Source organism: Impatiens glandulifera, chromosome 8, assembly GCF_907164915.1.
Source record: "Impatiens glandulifera chromosome 8, dImpGla2.1, whole genome shotgun sequence".
Taxonomy (NCBI): domain Eukaryota; kingdom Viridiplantae; phylum Streptophyta; class Magnoliopsida; order Ericales; family Balsaminaceae; genus Impatiens; species Impatiens glandulifera.
Window position 1 is genome coordinate 45977083 of NC_061869.1, and position 12380 is coordinate 45989462.

The following is a 12380-nucleotide window of genomic DNA, read 5'->3' on the forward strand; positions in this document are numbered from 1 at the left end:
AGAGAGCAGCATCTAGCTCATCTGGATCATCGTTATCATCAGGGATATCCATTGGTTCATCATCAACAGAAAGATTTGCTCCAGAGTAGTTAGCGCCATGAACGTATCGGGTAACAACCGAGACGTAATCAGCCATGATGTTGTCTAATCTTTTCAAAACTTTCGCTTCCACTTCAAAACCTTTCTCAATGGGATTAAATTTTCCTTTCTAGATTCAAGAATGGGGAATAAGGCTCTTCCTCTTAAATAGGCTTTAACAAGGTCTTTTCTCTTTAGAGCTTCAGGAACATCTAATGTTTTGGCCCACTTGAGAACCTTCTTTTCATTGGCTACACGCTTCTGCCATTCACAAATTATTTCAGAATTTGTTAAGGCTTCATCATACTTGACAGACAGTCTTTCTAGGATTCAGGATTCATAAATTTCTATTTTTTCAGCCGCAATGGCTTTGACTTGATCTAACACGAGGTCAACAATGCATGTTGCCTCTGAGACATCTTCATTAACCGCAGTTGCAACATTCTTACCTTTTCCAGCAACCTCGATAGGTCTTGGAGCAGGTCTAGGTTCACTAAACACAATTCTACGCGACAGCCTTGTGGAACGCATCAACTCATACGCAGATTGGGGTTTCTTGCACAATTCAGCAAGGAGCTCTCCACGAGTGATCTTCCCGGTTACTAAGGAATCCTTAGAAATGGGATTTAACGATGGAGACTCTCTAATAGAAACAGAGGACTCCTTTTCAATAGAATTACCAGTAATAATGGTAAGGACTGCACCTTGTTCTAGTTGGTAAATCTCTGTAGCACCTACGGCTACTAAATCAGGTTGATTAACAGGAGACTCAATCCTGTCAATATTTTCAATATTCGAACCAACTGACTCAATAGTGGGCCCTTCAGCAGATTCTTTTTGAATGAAAACAGATTCAACTTATTCCATCACAGGAACATCAAACTTGGGCACATCGGCCAAGGGTCTAGAAGAAGTTACCTTTGATGACACCTTCATTGATTAAGACGCGCGGGGTGCCTTAGACTTCTTTTCTTTCGAGACACAGGATCTCGAGGGCTTTCTCAGGATGGTCGCCGGAGAAGACAGAGAGGACATGAGAGTAGAAGCAAGTACACTTGGACCTTGCCTGATTCTTGAATCGACTGATTCAGAATCCTTCTTTGAAGAGATTTTCAGACTAGAGGAACTAGCCTATGATTCATTGATGGTCTTTGATCTTTTCGCCCCCGTTGACATAATAGAAGTAGACGGCTGTCTGGATCGAGTAGTAGGCCTACCACATGTCTGTTGACTAGAGGCACCTGAGGGAGATTCTATATTGTTCTTCATTCTCATTAGGGTGCTTGCGACTGTAAGGGTAGAGAATACCCTAGGAGAGTTGATCTGCTTAGGTTCACTCATAGGAACCCCCAAATACACCAACAATCGACTTAATTGAGCCGCGAACGTTATGCTTTCCTTGTTCGCCTGGTTGATAGAAAAGCTAAGATTCTGAAATATAGTTGAAGCCCAGTTTACCTGGATTCCCTTTGAGATGGCGCACATATAGTCAAAACGATCTTGACTATAGAGATTGAAGGAACCAGCCTTCCCTTGGAGTGCTTTTGTTATCACATCGTTCAGCAGAACAAAATGAGGTTTGAGAACCTTCTTACTTCCATTTACATGTATAGCCGAGCCATCGGCAGAAAGAGCCTTCTTCATTTCTTGCATTAATTCTGATGAGAGAAGCATGTCGAACGTATGACCCTCCGTCGGAAGTTCAAAGAATTCCGCATATACAGTCTCGTCGAATGATATTTCCACGCCATTAACGGTTGCTACGATAGAGTCGCCTACCATTGTTGCAGATTTGAAAAACTCGCGAATTTCCTTTTCGTAGAATATGAATGGACCTCCAAGATACTTTCTTAGACCAGAATACTCTAGGGTTCTGAACATATCCACCACTTCCGGCTGATCGAAAGTGTAGACCGATGGAAAATCCAACTACAATGTACAATGAACCAGCGTGATTCTCTTGTTCACTATTTTTAGAAGAATATGAACAGACACAAGAAGAGAGGTTTTGAGAGAGAGGTGCAAAGAAAACTAGGGTTCTTAAGAATCTCGAGAGATGAAAAGCTTTCAATCTCATGCAAAAATTTCCTTATCGAAAGTGTAGACCGATGGAAAATCCAACTGCAATGTACAAAATAACCGTCACTTTTCTTAGGGGTAAGGCCCATCAATTAATGTTCGACTTCCTTTCTAAAGAGTCATCATTAAAAATGAGGGTATATCAGTCATTCTCTCTTAACTTGAAAGACATGTGTCTTCATGTTATTATGAGATGACTGTTTAATATTTGAGCGGGAAAAACAGATAGCTCTTCACGCGGGACAGCTGTCCTTGATCAGTCTAATCAGCACGTAGTTAGACGTTTTTCTTACTGCACAAATCCATACAACTAAACGTCTATTAGACAGATGGGTCCATTAGACGCATACATCTAATTCCGTGTTGTAAAGAATATGTTTAATGTCTTTTAGACGTGTACGTCTAATTACGCATGAACACCACATGTTAGACGTGTGTTTGGTTAGACGTGAGCATTCTCTTGCTCATGACGTGAAAACGTCTAACGTCTATTAGACGTGTATGTCTAACCGCGTGGGTTTTAAACCGCAACATATAGACTTATGTTAGATAAAATCAGACCGGTTCAAATAAACCTAACTTAAATAAACTTTTCATGCAGGAATAAGGAACCGGACCGGATAAACAAAAGAACCGGCTAAAGAAAACTAACTGGTCAAGTGAGTAAACCGACCAAGAATACTTGGAACGTGACCGCACAAAGAAATGATCGGCCAAAGCTTAAAACCGGAATCATCAAACAACCGATCAGTCACAAGGCAGAGGAATAACCGGAAGAAGTCCGGTTATATCATCCATACCGAAAGCCATCCGGTTAAGTCAAATGGCCGACCAGTACAAGAAGACAATTCGGGTATCTGTTGAGAATGATACCAAAGGAACAGACTGAACACTTCCATATCCATACAAGTCTGAGGAAAGTCTGTAGGCTGCAGAAGACAGTACTACCGGATCTTTCCACTCCGAGATAAGTCAGAAAGAAGATCTTCCAAGTACAGACAACTGTCTAACAGATAGTGTCTACATTGAGTAAAAGACAAACCCAGTAGGTTTGTCTTACACACCGGAAGAACAGACCGCCAGGTCTGAGACAGAATGCCAGGTCTGAGGCTGACCATCAGGTCTGAGGAAACGACCGCAGGTCTGAATCTCTGAAACACTGAATCACTGCACTTCTGATCAGCCAATCAGATTCAAGGCAGTGAAATATGACCGTTGGCATATTTCACCTATAAAAGGGGCAGTTGAAGAAGAGTAAATGTGGGACAAGTAAGACAAGTGAGAAATTCTAAGAGCATTTATTCTACAAGTGATAAGATTGTGCTATTCTAGAAAGCCTAAGTGCTAAAGTTAAAGTGTGTGTTTTACAATTTCGGTGTAAATTGTAAGAGTGTAATCGAGCAGGAAATAAGTCTCGGTCGGATTGTACTTGTATTCCTTAGTGAATATCCTTCTCGCGGTTTCGAGAGGAAGGGGTGACGTAGGAGTTTTATCTCCGAACATCCATAAAATCTGTCTTGTTATTTACTGTCTGCCGGTTTCATTATCTAACCGATCCGTACCGCTATAACCGACTTAACTCCATCCAAGCCGAATCTCCAGATTACCGAAGCCGACCCATCATATCTCAAACCTCCATCATATAAAACCGATTCTGCCTATCATTCAAGTGTGCCGCTTCAACCTGAAAGCAAATCTCTTCCGCGCTTGAACCTAGTTCAAGGATTTGTGAGAGGTTGTGTAGTATTGAAACCCCGGTGTTAATATCTAACCGGATTAACCACCACCTTACGAGTAAGAACCGCTAACCGGTCCAACCCCCGGTCCTCTAGCGGCTACCTAGATCCTAACAATTGGTATCAGAGCAGGTGGTATTCAATACTCAAGCAAGCATATTTCAAGATAGGCCCCCAATGCTAGAAGGTGATGACTTTGCCAACTGGAAGGCACGGATGTATCTACACTTAATCACCTTGGACGATGAGATGGAGTCCATTCTGACCGAAGGACCGATAATTATCAATAAAGACAGAAAGGAATGGATGGCTGAAGATAGAAGGAGAAACAACCTGGACAATCATGCAAGAAACCGGATCTTTAACAGCGTGGACAGAAACACATATTGCAAGATTAGAGATTGCAAAACCGGAAAGGAGACATGGGACACCGTTATCCAGATTTTTGAAGGAAATGAAAGAACAAAAGAGAACAAGATAATGGTAGCCACCCAGAAATTTGAAAGCATGAAGATGAAACCAGGAGAGACAATGAAGGAATACAGTGACCGGTTCACTTGTGTGTTAGATGAGCTTGCAACACTTGGAAAGAGGTATGACAACAAAGAGGTTATCATGAAAGCATTGAGATCTCTTCCAAGTGCGTGGGATATAAAAACAATGGTAATGAGGGAGTCAAACTGCCTAAACAAGATGAAGCTGCACGATGTATTCGAAGATCTAAAGGCATACGAGTTTGAAATGAGATCTAGAACCGAAGAGGAGGTTTCGGCCTCAACCTCAACCAGAGCATTGATCACACCTATAGAACCGGTTGCTCCTGCTCCAGCACCGATCAGAAGAGCCGAACAGTTTACTGAGGATGCCATGGCTATGCTTGCACAAAAGTTTGGAAGGTTCATGAAAAGGAGCCAACCAACAAACTACAACTACGGCGACAAATCCAATGTAAGATGTTATAATTGTAATTGTTTGGGTCACTTTAAGTGGGAATGCAGGAAACCAAATAGGGATACCCGGAAACCGGATAACCAAGATAACCGAAACAGTTATAAACAAACCGGTGAAGGAAGTAAAGTACCGAAAGCACTAATAGCCGACGATGGAGGAAGTCTGTGGGCTCGCAGCGATAGTGATGATGAACTCACCTGCCTCATGGCAAATGAGGAACAGGTATTTGACTCTCCTTGCGACGAATTTACTAAAGATGAACTATACGATGCATTAAACGACATGGTAGAAGAATATAGGAACCTACTAACCATGTTGCCTAAGCACCTAACCATTAGAACCGACCCTATAATACCCATTCCGACAGAACCAGAGGTACCCATTATAACCGAACCTCCGGTCGTAAAACCTGATGATACCCCTATCTTAGAAACCGAGTTAGATCCTCAGACCGAACAATCTAGTGAACCGGCTAGCGAACTAACCGAGGAAGAAAATGCCCGACTTCAATATAAGATGGCTGCATATAAGAGGTCTAGTGATATAGTAAAGAAATTGTGTAGTCATTTCAGACATCCCCGTTGCAAGTTTGGCCTAGGATACACAGAGGATAGCTCCAAAAACCAAAAACCTGTAGGGAAAGTGATAGAAAAATTAAGTAGATTAATTTTGGAACCGGCCAGACAAACTAAACAGAAATTAAACTTCATGTGCAGGTACTGAACAAACCGGAACCGGAAATCGTGCATCAAGAAACCGGCTTCAAGTGATCAAGACAAATGATCACAGGAACCGGCTTCACTTTCTCAAGCAACCGGTTAGCAAAGAACAGAAGAATACACTTCAACCGGATCATAATGCACAAAGACACAGAAACCGGAAAGTACAGATCAAAAGTCAGAAGATTCAAATCTCAAGAGTGACGTACTGTGACGGAGGAAACGTGTCTCGAAAAGATAAAAGAAGATCGGATCCGATCAGAAGCATGGGAGGAATGCAATGATGCCTTGGTGATCCGATGCTGACGACCGGAAGCGGATGTTCAACACGTGTATCAATCTGAAAACCGGTTATGTCATCATCTGCTCAGAGTCACCTGCATGAATGCCAGGTGTTGAGGAAGTTGAAGCGTGCAAGAAACCCTCCTGCAGATAGGCGTGCTAATGATCAACCAATCCGCAAGAGAGAGAAGAAAGTAGCCGTTAGCCACTTTCAGCTATAAAAGGAAGATCAAACGTCTTCATTTAAAAGCAGCAGTGAATACGAGAAATTGAGTAGTTGAAATTGTGAAAGTCATAAAGCATTCAATTCTAGAGAGATAAAGCTCTACATTCTAAAGTCGGTTTGCCTAAAACCGGAAATCCTTGTGTGTGATTATTGTGTTGTGTTGTATTACATCAAAGTGTGAGTTTTGGTGTAACCGGCGAGTAGCGAAGTTGGGCTCGACCGGAAGTGTAAATTGTAACTCTAAAGAGTTAGTGGAGATCCTTCTCATAACCTGAGAAGAAGGGGTGACGTAGGAGGGTTTGCTCCGAACATCCATAAACAAATTTCCGTGTCTTGTGTTCTTTCATTTCGCTTTCTTTTCCCGCTATCTTACCATAAAACCGCAAACCAATCATACTTCCAAAACCGGTCACTCACTCTCGTTAAATATCCTCCTTCTTAAAACATCATCTAAAGTCGCAAACGTTGCTTCAACCTGAAATAGACACTTCCGCCCTTGAACACCGGTTCAAGAGTCTGTGACAGGTTGTGCAGTGCTGAGAACGGTTTTAGTCTTTAACCGGACTATCACCAAGTAGTGTGTGTGTTGTAAGCGGCCACCCTTACCGAAACCGGAAAACACCCCCAGTCCTCCAAGGGCGTCCCCGATCCTAACAAGTGGTATCAGAGCGAGGTTCTTAGCACTCAAGCAACCAAAATGGTGGGAAGCATGACTCACAGCGACAAGCCGCCAATGCTAAACAGCGAAGCATTTAGCAGTTGGAAGAGGCAGATGTATCTACATCTGATAACGCTAGATGATGAGATGAGCCGAGTCCTGAAAGAAGGACCGATCAAGATTAACAAGGAGGAAAGCCAGTGGACGAGTGAAGATCGGAGAAGAAGCAACCTGGACAACCATTGCATGAGGCACATCTATAAAGCCATAGATAACAACACTTTGAACAAAATATCAGAATGCGAAAATGCAAAGGAAGCCTGGGAAACGATCATCCAGATCCACGAGGGAAACGAAAGAACCAAGGAAAATAAAATCTTGGTGGCTACGCAGAAGTATGAGAACATAAGGATGAAACCGGGAGAAAATATGAAAGAATTTAGCAACCGGTTCACCAGCGTAGTAAGCGAGCTTCAGACACTCGGAAAGAAGTATGACAACCGAGAAGTGATAATCAAAGCTCTAAGATCCTTGCCGAGCACGTGGGACATCAAGACCATGGTGATGAGGGAATCAAGCACCCTTGGGCAGATGAAGTTGCATGATGTGTTTGAGGACTTGAAAGCCTACGAGTTCGAGATCAATTCTCGGATCGAAGACGAAACATCTACATCAACCGCAACAAGAGCTTTAGTCACATCGGTGGAACCGGCGGCTCCAGTATCAACCGCACCGGCTCCAGTCAAAAATACCGATCAAATCACCGATGATGTGATGGCGATGCTAGCCCAGAAATTCGGAAAATTCATGAAGAAGAGCCAGCCACCATCTAACAATGACTTTAATTATAATTATGTAGATAAATCAAACAAAAGATGTTATAACTGTGATGGTTTTGGACATTTCAGGTCGGAATGTAGAAAACCAAGAAGAGATGATAGAAAACCGGAGGGAAATTGTCAAGGAAATTATCAAGGGAATAACTATCAAGGCAACCGGTATCAAGGAAACAACTATCGGGGAAACAACAATAACCAACGAAACGACTACCGAAGAAATGATGATCAACGTGCTGATGAAGGAAAGGAGATCCAAAAAGCTCTCATTGCATCTGATGGTGGAAGTGAATGGGCATATTCCGACAATGAAGATGGTGAAGAGAAAGTAACATGCTTCATGGCAAACGACGAAGAGGTATTTGATTTCTCTTCTGATGAATTTACTAAGGAAGATCTAGTTTCTGCACTCAACCAAATGGTTGCCGAGTTCAGAAATATATCTGCGTATATGCCAGCATCTGTAGAAACTAAAAACGAACAAATAAATGATGAAAACGATAAAATATATGAGATCAAAACACATGAACCGGATGAACTATTCTCGGATGATGAGAAGACAGTTCAACCGGGAATGGAAACTGATGAGCGAGCAATGTATGTCACTGCTGCGTGGGAGAGATCACGTCAAGCAGTAAAACAAATGTGTAATTATAAACGACATCCGAAATGTAGATATGGTATCGGTTATGATCCAAGTAAACAAAATGAAGTAAAACAATCTAACGGGATGAAACTAACGAAAAATAACCTTCCGTTCATAAAATTTGTCAAAAGTTCACAAACAGAAAATGAACTAAAACCGGAAGAAACGCTTAAGTATGTAGGTCCCAACGAATCTGAAAAATGGCTTCATCCTGAGAGAAAGAAAGTCAACCGGAAACCAAATAAAAATAATAAAAACCGATATCGAAGAAGTCCATCACCACATAAGGCATTCTTGAGCAACGGCCAAGAAGTTAAGCCAAATACTATCAAAACTGCAACCGGGAAAGTGATCCGACTAATTCAAGTCTGGATCCCAAAGGGACTAATCAACCATGGACCCAACTAAATGTGGGTACCAAAAAGTTGTAAATAATTTTCTGATGCAGGTTAGGAGGAGCAACCGGTTGAAGAACTCTGAATGGTACTTGGACAGTGGATGCTCAAGGCACATGACCGGAAACAAGGAGCTACTGACCGACATCAAGTACGAAACCGGAGCACTCATCACATTTGGGGATAACTCAAAAGGTAAAACCGTGGGCAAGGGTAAGATTGTCCATGGTGAACTATCCATAAATAATGTGTTATTAGTAGAAAAACTAAGTTTTAATTTATTAAGCATAAGCCAGATGTGTGATGTGGGCTATAAAGTTGAATTTCATAAAAACTCATGCTTAGTCAAGAATCAAAATGATGAAATCTTGTTAACCGGTAACCGGATAGGAAATATTTATAAAGTAAACTGGAAAACTGATTTCGAAAAACCTGTGTGTATGATAGCCGGAAATGATCCAAACTGGCTTTGGCATAAACGGTTAAACCACTTGAATTTCAAAACGATTAACTTTATTTGTTCCAAGGAACTAGTTCATGGTTTTCCAAATGTTAAATTTTCAAAAGATAAAGTATGTGCTGCATGTCAAATGGGAAAACAAGTGAAATCATCTTTTAAAAGTAAAGGAAATTATCAATCTGAAAGATGTTTGGAACTGCTGCATATGGACTTGTTCGGTCCGGTTAGAGTAACTAGTTTAGGTGGCATGCATTACACCATGGTAGTTATTGACGATTACTCTAAATTTACTTGGGTAACTTTTCTAGCTTCTAAAACTCAAGCTGCTTCAAACTTGATTAAACTGATTTTGAGAATACAAAATGAAAAATCTATTCGAGTAAACAAAATTAGAAGTGATAGAGGAACTGAATTCATTAATAGCAATTTAACTACTTTTCTTGATGATTCCGGTATTAGGCACGAGTTGTCTAGTGCCTGAACTCCTCAACAAAACGGCCTGGCTGAGAGAAGAAACCGAACTCTCAAGGAAGCCGCAAGGTCAATGATAGCCGATTCGGGTATAGCTCAAAAGTTTTGGGCCGAAGCTATCAATACCGCTTGCTATACACAAAACCGATCTCTTGTGACTAAACGATTTTCGAAAACTCCTTTTGAAATTTATTTTGATAAAATTCCAAATGTACGGTACTTTCGAATTTTTGGAAGTAAATGCTTTGTTCATAATAACGGCAAGAAGTACTTGACCGCTTTTGATGCTAAATCCGATGAGGGAATAATGTTGGGATATTCAGCTGTGAGTAAAGCGTACCGAGTATATAATACTAGGACTTTAACAGTTGAAGAAACCGCACACGTTGTTTTCGATGAATCGGTTGAGCGAAACACTGCATTACCCTTCGACCTTCACAACAGAATGGAAAATTTCAATATCTATTCTGATGATGAAGACGAGGTTCCGGTTTTCAGACGCTTTGTCAAGGACCAAGCGGTTGATGTTGAAATTCAACCTGATCAAGCTGCCTTACCGCAGAAAGTTGACGTTTCAGTTTCTACTGAAGAAATCGGTCGGTCTGACTCTGTTCAACCTACCGATCAGTCTAACCTTGATCAGCCAGCCGAAAGCTTGGTAGACACGTCTCGGATTAACCTCAGAAGGAACAAAAATCATCCTCTTGAACTAGTAATAGGTAACATCTCCTCACCCGTCCGAACTAGGCAACAAAATTTGGATCACTATGGAAATTCTGCTTTCATATCACAAATTGAGCCGAAAAAGGTGGACGAAGCACTGTCAAATCCAGATTGGATCTTGGCAATGCAAGAGGAATTAAACGAGTTTGAGAGAAATAAAGTCTGGTACCTAGTTCCTAGACCGAAAAATAAACCGGTTATAGGCACACGATGGGTATTCAGAAATAAACTCGATGAAAACGGTTTAGTTACGAGGAACAAAGCCCGGTTAGTGGCTCAAGGCTATAAACAGGAAGAAGGCATTGATTTTGAAGAATCATTCGCACCTGTAGCTAGGCTTGAGGCCATTAGAATATTTTTAGCATATGCAGCTTTCAAAAAGTTTAAAGTTTATCAAATGGATGTAAAAAGCGCTTTTCTAAATGGTAAAGTCAATGAAGAGGTGTATGTAAATCAACCTCCAGGTTTTAAAAATCCAGAACATGAAAATCACGTTTACCGGCTGAATAAAGCCCTTTACGGTTTGAAACAAGCACCAAGAGCTTGGTATGATACCTTGACTCAATTTCTTTTTGATCACAAATTTACAATCGGTTCAGTAGATAAAACCTTATTTAAATTTGAAAGAAAGGAGCAAATTTTACTTGTTCAAATTTATGTTGATGACATCATATTCGGATCAACCGATCCAAAACTATGTGACAAATTTTCGAAAATAATGACTGATAGATTTCAAATGAGTATGATGGGGGAAATGAGTTTCTTCCTAGGGCTACAGGTCAAGCAGTTGGAAGCCGGAATATTTATAAGCCAACCGAAGTATACTGCCGAATTGCTGAAAAGATTTGGGATGGACACATGTGCCGAAGCGGCTACGCCTATGAGTCCTTCCGTGAAGCTGGATAAAGATGATGATGGTCAAACCGTCGACATCACCGCGTACCGAGGAATGATAGGATCATTGCTGTATCTCACAGCCAGCCGACCTGATATTCTGTTTGCGGTTGGAGTGTGCGGGAGGTTCCAAGCAAATCCAAAGCAGTCTCATTATACGGCGGCTAAGAGAATCTTAAAATATCTAAAGGGAACTCAAGAAGTGGGACTCTGGTATCCAAAAGACTCGAGCTTCAATCTAATAAGCTATTCCGATGCCGATTACGCGGGATGCAAAATCGACAGAAAGAGTACAAGTGGAACCTGTCAGTTTCTGGGTGACCGGTTAGTTACCTGGAGCAGCAAGAAACAAACGTCCGTTGCAACATCAACCGCAGAGGCAGAGTACTTAGCAGCTGGAAGCTGCTGTGCACAACTCCTCTGGATTCAACAGTAACTCAGGGATTTCGGAATAGAAGCAAAGGAATCTCCAATCTTTTGTGACAACACCAGCGCCATAGCGATTACATACAATCCGGTGTTGCACTCAAGAACGAAGCATATCGACATCCGACATCATTTCATCCGGGAGCATGTTCAGGAGAAACACATCCGGCTGGAATATGTGTCAACCGAGCAACAAGTAGCGGACATCTTCACCAAACCGCTACAGGAAGCTAAGTTTTCACATTTTCGAAATATTTTGGGTCTTACTAATTTAAATCAATTGATATAATCATGATGCATGTAAAACCGGGATATGTGTTCAGGGAGAAGCTAAAGCTTCTCAATTTAATAGGCCATTAATAAAATCAAACATGCTAACCGGGAGGAAGTCTCCGGTTATGCCCGACTACTTCATTATTTCAAATCAAATGTATGTTTACTTAACGGTTGAAATAACCAGGTTGAAGTGGATAAGATAAATCCAAAATTGAACAATTGTTGATATTAATCAACCTTTCTTCATAAAACGGAAATATCCTACTAAAACCGGTCATGGAAAACCGCTCAGTACGTATGCACTCTGATCTGATGAAATGAATTTTTCCGGCTAACCTGAGATGACTAACCGAGTTTTCGTGCATGCTTTGATAAATGAAGCCTGTGATTAATTAAAAACAAGTTTACCACAATCGAGATGACGACATGTGTCCATCATCAAGAGAGGGAAACTTACATCTTGTCAATAGATATTTTTCATCATTGCTATCCTAGTAATTATTAGATTTACCTTGGAAATAACC